Source organism: Marmota flaviventris, chromosome 6 (genome assembly GCF_047511675.1).
Source record: "Marmota flaviventris isolate mMarFla1 chromosome 6, mMarFla1.hap1, whole genome shotgun sequence".
In the NCBI taxonomy this organism is placed as follows: Eukaryota; Metazoa; Chordata; class Mammalia; order Rodentia; family Sciuridae; genus Marmota; species Marmota flaviventris.
The window spans coordinates 145,432,183-145,447,339 of record NC_092503.1 but is presented as its reverse complement, the minus strand read 5'-3'; the positions used below and the strand labels follow the sequence as shown (position 1 = coordinate 145,447,339).

The following is a 15,157-nucleotide window of genomic DNA, read 5'->3' as shown; positions in this document are numbered from 1 at the left end:
AGTTCATAGACAAGTGATTGGGCTCCACAAGTGTCAATCACTTGGCTTGATGCTAAAGAAAACATTTCCCACGCTGCCCCCTGTCAGCTTCCCATTGATAAATTTTCTACAGTCACCTTCTCCTTACGGTGCAGGGGACCGTTTGTTAGCCATGGGTAACCTTTTAACTAATTTCCATGACACTGAAAGTCCCCACCCACAGAGTCACTGGTACTGAGTGGAAATATTTAGAGGAAGTGAGACCATCAGCAGCTCAGTGTCACCATGGGAAATGAGAAGGCTGTTTCCCAGGTCACACCACCCTGACATGGCTTTAGCAAGTCAGATTCCCTGTCAGCGCCCGCCCGTTTGTCAGCAGGCACTTTGCATCACAGAAGAAATGGAATACTGAGGGGTGCTGTGCTCTGTCCCTCCAGGGATATGGAGGAGTTGAAGCCATGACCTTAAGTCAGGTGCCATTGGTCTGACTTTGGTAGCTGTGGGGGCTTGGGGGGTGTGAACTATTCTTTGTAGGTGACACATATTGACTGACCCATTGAGAATAAATAAATGAGGAATAGCCTGTTAATCATGATTCTCCAGAAAAACAGACCCAATAGGATGTGTGTGTGTGTGTGTATTGACTAAGCCAGGGTAATATCCTGATGTGTGTTGACTAAGCCAGGGTTATGTCCTGATAAACCCAACATATGTTGAAAATACCATCAAGTCAAAAATGCATTTGATTCTCTTAACCCGCTGACATTGACCATCGTAGCTCAGCACGCAGAACACTGTGCAGTCGATTTGGTTTCCCCTTATGATCACATGGCTGATTGGAAACTGTGGCTGTCCATGCCTGCCCAGCGTCTAAAGAGAGGATTGGACCACATGTCCCTAGCTGGGAGAAAGATACAAGTTTCAAATTTAAACTTTGTTCATTCTGCTGAATGTGTAATACTTTCACACTACTGTAAAGTTGAAAAGTCCTGAGTTACACCACTGTTAGTTAGGGACCATCTCATACATACGTGTGTGTGTGCACGCTCATGTGTGTACAGAGAGAGAGTTTTATTTTATAGAATTGACTCACACAATATGGAGGTTGACAAGTCTCAAACCAGCAAGATGGAGACCCAGGGAAGAGTGGATGTTGCATTTCAAGTCCAAAAGCCATTCACTGACAGAACGCCCTCTTGCTCAGAGAGGTCAGTATTGATTCTGTTAAGGTCTTGCACTGATTGGACAAGGCCCACCCACATTATAGAGCATCATCTGCTTTGCTTGGAGTCTGCTGATTTAGATGTTACAATCATCTAAAAAAAAAAAAAAAGTAAAATAAAACTGAATGTGGTGAGACATACCTGTAAATCCCAGCTACTCTGGAGACTGAGGCAGTAGGATTATAAATTCAAGGCCAATCAGGGAAAGTTCATGAGAACCTGTCTCAAAATAAAAATATAAAAAGAGCTGGGGTACAGTGTGATCTGATGGTAGAGGGCTTGTGTAACAAATAGGAGGCCTGGATTCAATCACTGGCACTCCTACCGCCCACTCCCCAAATTGTAAAATAAAATAACTCCACGGCAATGATATCCAGAATAATTTTTGACTAAACATTATTATCTAGGCCTATCTATCTTGGCCTAGACTAGTTGACACATAAAATTGACCATCACGGATTCTGTATCTCATTTCAGAAAATAATTTAGTAGTTATCTATCAATCCAACATTTGTTAAGAGTCCAGCATGGGTCAGGCCACATACCAGGGGCTGGGGGCTTAGCATGAAGCCAAGCAGACAAAGGCCCATCCTCACACACTCACACATGGAGGTGGAGGAGGGGGTCTGGGTAATTAAAATTTTTAATTAGAAATTTAAAGTGCATAGGTTTCATGTCTTCAAGAAGCTCTGCAAACACAACTCAGGTTAATCAAACCTAATTTTCCCTTCTACATATGGTATTGGGATTTGGTAACAGGAAGAAAGATTCTGAGTTTGGGGACTTTATAGCCCACTCAGGAACCTCGGATCTAAATTATATGGTGACTATAAACACATTCTACAATTAGATACAACGGGCTATCCATTATACAGCTTTTAAAAGCACATTTAATTCAGTTACAAGGGATGTGAGGCTGAACAAATTGCACCCCATCACATTTACAATAGAATGGGTTAGAACTTTGGTGTGTATTATTTCATTGTCTTCATGATTTCTTTATTTTTTTTTTATCGCAAGGCACTTGAAAGAATGACTGCATTCAGGTGTTGTGATTTCAGAGGAGTCACCTGGGGGGGACTTAGAACCATTTGATGGTGTGTGTTTCTTTGTTCGCATCTTTGGGCCTCCTATTAATTTCTGTGCGTGTGTGTGGTTATGTTGCTGCCATCTGAAGGAAGGATGGGCATCAGAAACAAAGGCATGCTTCACGTTGTTGAGAACTGACAGTATGTTTTCTTAAAATGTACGTGTTTGCGCCAGCTTGCTGGGTGGTGGTATTCATGACCACCAGCACAGAAGTATAGCAAAAGAGCACCAGTCTTCTTCAGAATGTCTGAGTGTCACAAGCTACAGGTCATCATCTGCTATGACTTGGATAAGTGTCCCCCAAAGGCCCTCAGATTGGAGGCTTGGTCCTCAGCCTGTGGTCTATTGGGAGTTGGTGGAGCCTGTAGGAGGCGGGGCCTTAAGAGAGGAAGTTAGGTCACTGAGACATGCCTTTAAAGGGATATGAGGACCCAGCACCTTTTTCTTCCTCTTCTGCTTCTGGGCCATGAATGAGCAGTTTTGCTCCTCCACATGCTCCTACCATGTTGGACTCCCTTGCAACAGGCCCAAAGCAACAGGGCCAAGTGATCATGAACTGGAACTTTCGACATCATAAACCCATATCAACCTTTCCTCCTTAAAAGTTGTTGATCTCAGGTATTTTGTCACAGAGACTGAAAGCAGACTAACACATCATCCAGTTTCTAATAAGGACTGGAAAGAACCCTGGGATGCACCCTGCATGTTGGTGTGCTTCAGAAAGAGGAATTTTACTGAACAATCATCGTTACAATTTATCTGTCTCCTGTGGGCTCCAACAGGCAGCACCCCTACTCTCAAGAATCCTACATTTGAGCTGAGGAGAGAGAACACATTTGCAAAACAAAAATTACATTTAAAAAGTATATTTAGCTGGGTGTGGTAGTGCGTGCCTGTAATCCCAGCAGCTCTGGAGGCTGACACAGGAGGATCACAAGTTCAAAGCTAGCCTCAAGAACTTAATGAGGCTATAAGCAACCTGATGAGACTCTGTCTTAAAATAAAAAATAAAAAGGACTGGGGATGTGGCTCAGTATTTAAGCACCCCTGGGTTCAATCCTCAGTACCAAAAAAAAATATAATAATAATTAATTAATTAATTAAAATAAAAATATAAAGTATATCTAAGTTTATGGCCAGGTGAAAGAAGTCAATCTGAAAAGTCTACCTATGGCATAACTCCAAATACATGACATTCTAGTAAAAGGCACAACTATGGTGACAGTAGAGGTTTCAGTGGTGTGCAGTCGTCAGGGTGGGAGGAGGATGAGCAGGTAGAACACGGGCCTCGTTGATGTTTTCCCAAGAGACCAAGAATGTGCCTAATCAGGACTTGGACATCTACAGTCCCCTCTGGAAGGGCTGTCCAGAGACACCTGCAGGGCTCCCTCCCCTTCCTTATTCAGCTCTGCAGCCACATGTCACCTTGCCTCCCTGTGCCACACCCAGGTCCCCACCTCAAACGCTCTGCCTGCCACCTGTGCTTAGCACCACCTGGCAAGGTAAAGAAATACCTGTGCATTTCCTTGTGCTCTGTTTCCTCACCTGGACCATCAGCTCCCTGGACCTTGGGCTTTGCTAACTATCTGGCACCTGGGAGGCGCTCACAAGCCATCCACTGAGGGTCGGAATGAGCGAGCGTGTGAGCAGGTGGTAGGGACTAGAGCTTCATGCAGGGGAAGAGGGGCTCCCTAGGCCTGCTCAGGAGAGGACAGCTCAGGGTGGCCTTGCCACAGGAGGAGGGACCCAGGAAGGTACCAGGACATGGGGAGGGGGAAGGGTGGCTTGAGCAGAGGTGTATACACTTGGTCTTGGGAGAGGATCCTGTGGTCTAGAATGAAGGCTGTGGGAAGGCAGAGGAGGGAGCCATCCATGCAGCTCCCTGGAAAAGAGACCCAAAGCCTGTCACTGTCACTGTCACTGTGAGAGCGAGAAGCCCACCCCTCCACCGCACACACCGTTGGCAAAGATAGGCTCAGGAAAGCAAATTTGGATCTGCTCCAGAATCTGAATACCAGCCTGGTTGAAAAGTAGAGTTCTACTTGACAGAGGAGAGCAAAGAATGGTTTGGGCCTGAGCAATTTTCAAAGAAAACGCTGCAGACTGCTTGTTTCAGCCAGAGGAAAGCTTCAGCAATGCTCCTGGGTAGTTTCTTACCCCCACACGCCTGTGGTGCAGGGGCAGGCCTCCTGGGTTCTTGAGAGGACAAGTTAGTAGGGAAAGTTATCTATTTCATAAACTGTGTTGGGTGGAGAAATGAGTCTCTATATACATAACCTAACATCCCAGCAACGATATTCCCCAAACACCCAGTTTGAGAAGTATGGGCCACTTCTATGTCAGATTTTCTCTTTTGCCATAGAAGAGTTACTTAGCTCAACGCTCCCTCTTTGAGTTCAACTTAACCTGAGTTTCTTTCTTTCAAAGCTTGTGAAAAGTAATTGTGCAGGATGTTGAAAACATGAACACAATCCAAATGACCATCAGCACAATCCTAATAATTATTGCACTTGAGCAATCCACCCTGGAATACGATGCTAATATTAAAAAGTAATAAAGGGATGTATACACAGAGATAGGCAAAGATGTGTACCAAATCTAAAGCAAGAAAAAGACTACTTTTAACAAAATGATTACCTTTATGTATCTCCACATGAAGCAAAAGTCGAGTAAAATATAGTACACCAACATATTTTAAAATGTTTCTCTTGGATTGGCATTATTAAGCAGGCCCATTGTTTTTTTCCTGTGGAAAATGTCAGCCTCTGGATTTTTTTCAAATGAATTTAAGCTGCTTTTGTGATTAAAAACAGGTTAAATCACGTTTCAATACGTACCTATATTGAGGTACGTTTGTGTGTGTGCATGCATGCATGTACATTTGTGTGCAAGTGAGAGTGTGTGATATTAGGAATGCATTAAGGTAGTTGAAGCTTAAGCTGGGCACAGTGGCAAACACCCATAATCCTAGTAACTTGGGAGGCTGAGACAGGAGGATCACAAGTTTGAGGCCTCAACAACTCAGCAAGGCTTTGTCTCAAAATAAAAAATAAAAAGGTCTGGAGATGTAGCTCAGTGGTAAAGTGACCCAGGATTCAATCGCTAGTACCTTCTCTGTCCAAACAAAAATAAATAATAGTCTCAGCTTAAAATCAGGCTTATCTCCTGGTTGTTTTGTTCAGGTTTATTTGATCATGTAGTTCATTTGTTCCTAAGTAATTGCCAAAAATAAACAGCAAAGTGAAAAAAGTTTCTAAGCCTTGTGAGAAGCAGTAACACACAGAGCATCTAAGGAGATCCTTTCTTTGCTACATGGGAACAGGCTTGAAGCAATTAGCAAGTAACCTAAAGGGGAGATGTGATCTCTGGAATTCAGGTGATGGGCAGATCCCAGAGGCTCTGAGCCAATTCCTGAGTCCACGTCCCACTCCTGCTATACCAGCCATATGCTCTGGAGCTAGTGACATCCTCATCTGCACCAAGGAGATGAGGAGATGCCTATCTCGCTGAGTCAGCACACAGCAAGCACCTGCAGCTGGATCTGACACACTAAGGGCTGGGTTTCCTATTACCTAGCAGGAGGAAAGAAGCACAGGGAATATGGTTTCATAAATGAGAAAAGGCTGAAGAACAAGTAGGATTTCAGAAGAGAACACGAAAAATACAAAAACAAAACCAAATGCCTCTGGGATGAATGTGACCATCCAGTTCAGTTCAGCTCAACCTCTGTAAAGAAAGTCTAAATGACATTTTATTACCAAGGTGATAAACGGGAACAGATGGGTACAAGCATCACAATGAAATTGAAGAAGATGTTTTAAAGTAGCTTTTGTTTGGTCTCATGTAACCCAATCTGCATATCAGTCGTTGGTCACCAAATATGTACTGAGTCCCTCCCACAAGGTGGATGCTGCTGGGACCAAGATACATATAGCACCCACCGGCATGAGCTGTTCTCTAGTGGACTTCATGTCAGAAAACTATTGGGTTCATTTGTTTTATTGTTCATTTGTTTTATTGTTCATTTGTTTTATTGTTGACTTGCAAAGTACCCAAGAGCTGCGACAGTGTCCTCAATCTGACTCAGTAATAAATTGGGGTGGGGGGGACATGGTCGTACCCTTATGACTTGGACAGTTCTTCATTTTCTATGCTAATGGAGATTTGCAGGAATGAAGTCGATAGATCCAATTATGCTTCTTTTATCTGTAAGTTCAACAAATCTTCCTTGCTCTCCTTTTAAGTTTAAACCCTTCCTCCATCTGTTTGGATCTCTGAGAATCCTTCATCCCCATCTATTCCTCTCCGCTTGCAAAGGGTCATAAGGGACCAAGGGAGAAGGGGGAAGAAGAGCTGAGGGTCAGGCTGCCCATGACATGTTCTAAGCTGACTTTGGCAATTCATCTAGTTGACCTTGGCAAACCTCTTGCCAGTCTCACCTGCCATAATAAATGTGGTCGGGTTCCTGTGACTCTGAGGCTTTTGTTTACTACCTGGACCACACTGAAAAGCCCTTGTGAGCGCCCAGGCTCAGCCCTGTTACCTCCTGAGAGTTCAAACAGAAAGACCAAGAATCTCCTGGCACTGCAGGATTTCTCTGCAAGGGGAGTAGTACAGAAGGTGCCCAGACAGCTCGCAGCTAAATTTAAGAAGTCAGAGTAATCAGTTGGTTCAAAGGGGGAGTCCTTCACTCTTGGAATCATGCATCCAAGGACTGAGCTGGGAGTCTGGTCTCTGCAGAAGAGTTAAAAATCAGACAGGAGCCATTACAAAAATTTCCACTGAAAAATAACTTCCTTCGAAGAGAAGCTGAGAGATTTGCTAATTGCAGCTTACTCTAAATCCAATAACAGTCTGTAGCATTTACAAAAAAAAAAAAAAAAAAAAAGTACAAGAGATTCTAATGATGATTGTAGGTGAGGGAGCTCCTAACAGACAGATCTGAAAGATCTGTATCCAGCCGTCACCAGGGGCCCTTTAAGATGGCAATCTGTTTAGGAGCCAACCATGTGCGTCCAGATATCTGTCAAATGTCACTTCTCCAAGATTCTGACCCACAGCAGAGATGGTTAAAACACACTCAGGCTGTGGTGTTTTTCAGAAGTTCAGCCATATAATAACTTTAACAGGCACATCACACTATGCTGCCCAAAGTTCAAACATTTCCTTGATGTAGGATGATCACAATAGAAAGGAATGTTCTTCTTATCCGGCCATCGGTGAGGTTTTGTCTTCCTTAATCCCAGAAACTAAATCACTGGCTACTTTGGAGACTTTGACCTAAATCTTAATTGATGTCCACTGTCTGTTTGGACCACAGTGTGCGAGTTCAGCCAGACAAGCCCAGGAGGAGGGGTGAGCTTGGCTTTCATCTTAAGCAATCACATAGTGAATTTAGGGCAGTACTCCTTCCACCTATAATTTATATTTAGAAGGCTCTCCTGATTCGGTTGCCCTCCTCACTTAATGTTTGATACAGTGAAAACTAAGTATTTATTCGATGTTTGATTTTTCTCTTCAATCCTTGTGCTAATAAACATGGGATCAAAATTTTAATAGCCAACATTTAGATATGAATTTACAATTCACTTGGTACCGTAAGCCACACCATCTTATTTAATTTTCCCAAGGGTCCTGGAGAGGTCTTTTGTTGTTGTTGTTGTTGTTTGTAGATATGCATGAAAGTAGAGTGTAGTTTGACATATTATACATACATGGAGAATAACTTCTTCTAATTCGGATCCCTTCTGAGGTTGTGCATGATGTAGAGTTTCACCAGTCGTGTATTCATACATATGAACATGGAAAAATCATGTCTGATTCATTCTATTGTCTTTCCCATTACCATCCCCCTCCCTTCCCTTCATTCTCTTTTGATCCAATGGACTTCTATTTCTTCCCCTCCCCACGCTCCCTTGGTGTGGATTAGCATCCACAGATCAGAGAGAACATTTGGCCTTTGGTTTGGGGGGACTGGCTTAGAGAGTTTGTATTATATGCCCCACTCTGCAACTCAAGACACTGAGGCGACTACAGAGGATGATGAGGGGACTTAGCTAAGACTGGGCAACTGATCAAGTGGTGCACCTGGGACCCAAGCTCAGGTCTCCTGCCAGAGCCATTTGCTTAAAGGAGGTCACCCAATCCTGGGGAGCTCCTTGCTGTAGATCCTTGCAGCTTTCAGGTCTGGTACGAAGACACCAGTTTTTCTCAGACTAAAACCTTTTATCTCAAGACAGGAGGTTTTCCTGTTATTTCTACCTCTCACACACAGAGGGCCATCCCATGGAAAAATTGATCATACAAGTAATCCTTTGATACCACTATTTGTTCATCCCAAATATTCCACATCCCTTTTCTTTTCTTTCCTTTTTTCCCCCTAAGTACTTGTTATGACCAAGCCCCCTTTTCAAGTCCCTAATATCCACAGGCTCCCTCCAATTTTACTTTATCAAAACTGGGCTTACAAGGAAAGATTCAATCTCACTGATGTATTGGTGTAGCTTCCTGCCACCCCACTCCCGCTATGTGCTTTTTAATAAGGAGATTGGCTTCTCTAGTGAAGAAAAATTTCAAGGAACAGATGCAGAAGAGGAAGTTTTAAATTAGGGTCACCTTTTTAATTTTACCCCCCAACCCCCACCCAATTCTACCGCAAGATGTACTGTGCTTTCACCAGCTCGCCTATAGCTGGGACATCTTGATCTACCAAGTTGTGAGAGACCACCGACAGGCATTCGCAGGAAGAGCTGTTTTCTTTGAAAGTAATGCAAGAATAGGTCTATGGAATGCTGGCCTCATTTGGTTCCCTCGGGGGAAAGAAACAGGGTGTTTCTGCATTAATTAGAAAGTTTGAGAGGTAGGAAGAGATGAAGGTGATGGAGAAATAAGTAATTGCTGCAAATAGAACGTTGACTATTTATTCTAAAGTGTCCCCAGTTGGGGGATGGGTGGTATACAGTGTGGCCACTGTAATGAGAGGGGCTCCCCAGAAACCAGTCACATCTCCTACCTCTGTCCCTGTCAGTTCTTCTAAACACCCAGCCTACTGTATGCACTTTATCACTATCACCTACTGCACCTAGTCTCTCCCCACAGCTGGAGACCAGGAGGCCTCATAAGGGGCAATGATACATTTATCTTATAAAGAAAAGCTATCATAACAGATAAAATTATAAACCCAAAATCTGGTAGATTTTCTTAATAGGTGGAAAGGATCGGGGCTATGTGTAATAATATAATAGCGTAAATATATTTTTTTGTTGAGTATCTAGTATGTTCTGAGCAAACCTGCCTCCTCTGATTCATAGCCACCCAACAAGGGAGGTGATATAGCTATAATTTTTGATCCTCCATAGAGTTAAGAAGCTAGGGCTGTGTGGCCAGCCTGCTTGGGTTCAAATCTTGATTGTGCCATGGACCTGCTGTGTGGCCTTGGGATAGTTACTTAACCTTTCCATGAATCAGCTTCCTCTTAAAATGAAAATAATAATGCCACACACCTTTCGGGCGGGGCGGGGGGGGATTCTCAAGATCATCCTCAGGCCCAGTGAGTCAGTGTTCATCATATAGTCATACCCACAACTAAGTTCTATACATCAAACACACAACTAGGTTCCATTACATCAAAAGGCCATTCATCAAGACTCACAAAGGGAAAGGCACATGGAAGAAGCCAGGCACGAGCTACCAAGAACCCCATCCCATGAAGTCACACAAGACGCACGGAACTTCTCCAACAATGAATTATGACAGGTGTGAAACATTGACCTGGGAAGCTCATCAGAGATTGAGTTGGGAGCTGGTCACTTAGGCACCCTCTACCATATGCCCAAATTTCAGACTCCAAGAAGGGAAACAGGTGCTCAGCATAAACATCCATGGCACACAGAGTTCCAACATGGCGCACCTCTATTGTCATGGAATAGTGGGGGCGCTCTACAATATCCCTGATGCCAAGAAGGGCCGACCATGCAAGCAGACCCTCCAAGGACAGCAGTCTCAGGCCCCCATGTTAACTCTTTTCTGCACACAACCTTATTGGATTGTTGTGAAATTAGATGAGTAATATGTATCCATTGCTTACATCAGTACCTTACACTTGGCTATTCCTTAAAATGGTCCCCTTAAACCATGACAGGAAAATGGAGATAATGGATCTCTCCATTCTCAAGTTCACAGTGAATGAATCCCTTATCTACAGCTTGACTACACTGAACACATAGTTCCTTAAGCCTTATCACACTACGTTACAGGATTCTCATTGATTAAAATTATTCTTAGAGTATACTCATATTCTGGAGCCTTATTGCCTCACATGAGCATGTTTTGGACTTAGGACAATCTTTTTTTTTGCTGTCCTTTATATTTTAGGATATGTATCCATAATGCCCCCAAGAATTTCTTTTTGTAAGATCTAGATAGTAAATTTCACATGACAACTGAAACCATCCTATAGGCTTAAAAAATTTTCTGGAAAAAAAAATTCTTTTACCCACCCCCTCCCCATGGAAACCCATTAATCCATTTTTACAGCCAATTAAGGGAGTATTTTAGTTTTTTTAAAAGTGGGAGGATTTAGAAATGGGGCCAGGGCTAGAAGAATCCTTTGAATTTGAGATGAATTTAACAAAAGATGCATCATCAATGCAGATTGCCGTGTGGGCAGAGAGTACAATGCAAAACATCTTGAAGCAATAATTTATTTTAATGTTAACATGGTTAGTTATTATGCATCTGTCTATTCCAATAAATGAAGATTTTAAAAATGTCTTGGTTCTATTCCCATAGAGCCTAGCATAGAGCTCAAACATGGTAGATGTTCAATAAAGGTCTGTTCCACTGACACCCAAATCCTGATGCATTTATGTAAAAAAAAAAAGAGGCCCATCTTTGAGCATGATGGTTTACAACATATCCCAAGTGAGTAGGTGGACATTTCTTGGATGACTATAGCAGCCAACCTAGGGCCGAATCTTGACACCTACACAAATTTCTTCTTCTAATGAGAAAATTAAGCAAGAGAAGAGACCTAAAATGAAAGCATAAGTGAATGGGTTGTTGGATATCATTTGAAGAATAAGCAATGGAATTTAGATGAAATACTATGTGAATTTCATGGGACAAGGAGGTCAAAGCACTGGTTACTGATAGCTGGGCCTCTGGTCACTGCTGAATGACTTAAGATGTGCAAAGGAGAAGCAAGAGGCAAAACACACGGGAAAGAGGAAAAGTAAGAGATGAGAGATAAAAGCAGAGTGATGCTATCACAAAGTACCCAAGTCTGGGTGGCTTACAAACAACAAATTTATTTCTCACAGTTGTGGAGACTACAAGTCCAAGATCAGGGTGCCAGCTTGGTTGCATTCTGGTGAGGTCCATCTTCCAGGCCTGCAGGTGCTGCCTTGTCATTGTACCCTCACATGGCAGGGAGGGGGCAAGAAAGTTCTGGGAGGTCATTTTTATAAGGACACTGATCCCATTCATGAGGATTCTACCTTCATGATCCAGTCACCTTCCAAAGGTGCTGCCTCCTATTATCGCTACATTGGGGGTCAAGTTTCAACATGAAAATTTGGCACATACATAAGAATTCAGTCCAGCAGCCAGCATCCCATGATTCATGAAAACATTTTTGTTTCCTAATGCACCTCCCTGGATATCAGTGCCTCTGCAATGCTCCAATGAATTTCTCTCCCCACCACGGCATACCAGGCTTAGCTCACATACCTGCATTTTCTTGACATCTTCTCTTGAACACCCCAGCCCACTCCAGCCTCCAGTGATTTCTCCTTCCTTGTATGTCACACTTTCCTTGTCCTAAGGGAGTGTTCTGGAACAACCTGGTCCCACGGAAGGAGAACTGGCCCCAGGTGCCATGAGACTGAAGAGGCAGACAGATCCAGGATGGCACAGAGGGCAACTTATTAGGGGACTTACTGAGAAGCTCCGGGCTGGGTGGCAGGGGTGAAGTTCAAGTGGATCCCTGCAATTTGGCTAAGAAAAGAATATACACATATATGGAAAAATGACTTTATCTTAGCCAATTTGTACCTTTTTATCTTAAGAAAATGTCAGCCAGGCACATTCCTGGTGCCAGGGTCCAGTTGTAAAGCTCCATATGCCATTCTAATGGTTTGATTTATTTATAGTTTGCTGGGAAACCGTGCAGGAAAAATTACAGCCACCTTGGGGCAATCATGGTGGTTACAACTCAAGACGAATCCAGTTTCTTTTTAATGGATCCACACTTCCCCTTTTGCATGGTTTTGGACACTGAGTCTTGTTCCATTGGCAGTGTCCTGGAATCCCAGAACCAGAGCTGGGAAGGAGTATTCTCCCTGCACTGAGTGACCTGCTATCAACCAAAGCCTACAGAATTCTGCTACCATTAAATGGTTCAGCTATGATTACCACACTGACCTGTGATAAGAGGACAACATCCTCCTTCTGTCATGATACAGGCAGAGATTACAGAAGACTGATAACTTTGTGACACAACTGTCAACCACAGTGCTTCAAGATATGGTCACCCCTCAATAGCATGAAACGAATCTCAGGAGACTTGACTGTCTCTGGTCACCAAAGGGAACACCAACATGTCAAGAGGTCTCAACCAGAGAATAGCTTCATGACAAAGACCATGTTTAATGGGTGGGATGCCAACCTTATATGCTGGATCTCCTTCAGACCAGGGCTACCATGTGGCAACTTGGTTGGGACATCATGAAAGAGAAGAATGTTCCACTCTGCCTCCTCGTGGTTAAAGCAGCTCTTGAGGAACTGCTGAAACGACTTCAACCATCAAGGTGGAGGAGGAGGTCTAGAAGGACACAAGGAGAAAGTAAAATTGGCACAGAGCATGAGAAGAACTTCTAGATCACTCTGAACTGTTAGATACGTAGTTATTTCTGTTAACATGAATTTACCAATAAACAAATAAATAGCCAATCCTGTGAAATAGGGGCCGGAGGGCAGTTCTCTCCAAGCTGGTGCCAGAACATCAGGCCAATGTTGCCTCCAGACACTTCCTTGGAAAAATCCAAACGTAGCAACATGGTACCTGTAGACTCCTGGGAACACTGCCTTTGCTTCTGGGTTCTTCCAAGTGTAAACAGAAAGGCTTTATGGAAAGTTCTGGTTTGTTTCTCCAATGATTTTGCTTCCCAGAGGTAAACATGGATCCTGCTCTCGACTCCCTTCCTCCCCTGCTAGCTCTCCCTCCCTAATGCATCTGACCTTCAGATTCCTGAGTGCTGCTGCCCCATGCAGTGGGGACTTTCTCTTCTCTCCCCACATAAAGCGATTCTCTCAAGTTCTATAAGCTATTTGGACTCATTGTGTTTCTTAACAAAAAAAAAATTTTTTTTCAACCCACCATGAGAAAGATGAACTTTGAGGACCACTGAGTTTCCCCCTAGTAGTGAGAATGTACATCTGGGGCCACAAACAGTCTGCCTTTCCCATTCTCTGATGCCTGCAAGGGTGTGAACTTGGCCCTTCTCTCAGTATTTGAATTTCCTTTATCTCTGTGAATGGCACGAGTGGGTTTCAATCTTTCCTTGCAGTCACTCTTAATCACCCATAATCTTTCCCCTGTGGGACAGCACACATTTTGTAAATCAGGAAAAACAAAAATGTCCTGATTCCAAGACCAGTGGCAATGTTAAGAGGGACATGCAGGTCACCTTCCCTCCCTCCTCCAAGTGCCCTGCCCTCCATGACCTACCATGTTGTGAAAGCCCAATAGACTCCCTACAGGGAAAGTGTCCAGTGCACAAGGTTTCTAAGTGGAAAACTTTTGAATCCTCCCTTGTGTTAATTACCTAACAAGACAGTTTCCTGTCAGCAAGATTCAAAGGTGTTTCCTGAAACACAAATGTCATTAACACAACACAAAGAAGATTCTGGATGTTTCTAGAGCACACATGGCCAAGCCTCCTAGACCAGTGTGCACCAGGGGACAGTTCTGCTCTGGCAGGCATCTCTGCCCTGCAGGGGGAAATGCATGCTTCCTGCCTTGCTGACTACCACTGGGCAATAGCTGGGCAGCTGCTGACAACTGTTGAGCAGTCACTCTGGAGAAGGGACCTGTGGGGACCCCTGAGTGGGATGGTAGATAAGGCTGCTTTTGCACCTTGCCACAGACGTGGCTCTTCAGTTGGGCTGATTTTATAGAACTGATTTAGAAGAGATTATTTCTCCATAAGCTCAGGTTCTGGTCAGAACCAAACCCTCTCTGCAGGGAGGAGTTGGGAAGGTCGTCTATTTCCTGCCTGTTCGACACACATCTTGTTTTCCTAGCAAACGTGGGACTGTAATGCCAACGAATTGACTGTCCATGTCACCACCCCAGAAGCAGGATCTGAAATAGAGGGAAACTCTCTTTCAATTCTATGATTGTTATTTGTGTTTGTTTTCTGAATGCTGTTTCTTATTTCAACAGTTACATAAAGGCTGCAAAGCCACTTAACCATCTGAATGTTCCTCCAGAACTTGGACCGAGTACCCCCTATTTAGTGGCTAATGATGGTCAGTGGTTTCTCCTCCTTTCTAACTTTATTTGGGGTGTGTCTGGCCTTGAGGTCTGGGTGGTGGCCATGATAGGTTCTGTAGTCCAAGAAACATTTCTTGTACTAATGAGGGGTGGAAAGATAGTGCCAAGCTGCCCGCAGCTGTTCCAGCCCCAACAGAGCCCCCCAAACAAGGCAAAGGATGCAGGATGACTGGGTGCCTTGTCGAGTCAGAGCAGAGATCAGAGTGGTCATCTGGAGCTTGCAGAGAAACCATGACAAGCTTAGCCACAGGAATAGAGAGTTGGAGCAACCAGAATTGCTTGCATAACATCCCAGCAAATTGATTTAAAA

General features: G+C 43.7%; 1 protein-coding gene and 1 long non-coding RNA gene across 3 annotated transcripts in view; one reads left to right on the top strand and one right to left on the bottom strand.

Moving 5' to 3' along the window:
- Window positions 1-15,157, top strand: part of Nedd9 (neural precursor cell expressed, developmentally down-regulated 9) — a 174,338-nt gene that overhangs the window by 6,539 nt on the left and 152,642 nt on the right. The window lies entirely within an intron of this gene.
- LOC114102639 (uncharacterized) overlaps window positions 1,034-15,157 on the bottom strand; it is a 39,774-nt gene continuing 25,650 nt past the window's right edge. Inside the window, exons 3-4 of one of the 2 annotated variants that reach the window (XR_003584540.2) lie at window positions 12,958-13,113; window positions 1,034-1,295 (exon numbers count right to left, since the gene is read on the bottom strand). This is a non-coding gene — a long non-coding RNA (uncharacterized lncRNA). Of the gene's footprint in view, window positions 1,296-11,579; window positions 12,288-12,957; window positions 13,114-15,157 lie in introns of those variants that run through there. The other variant, XR_003584542.2, reaches the window with a different exon arrangement.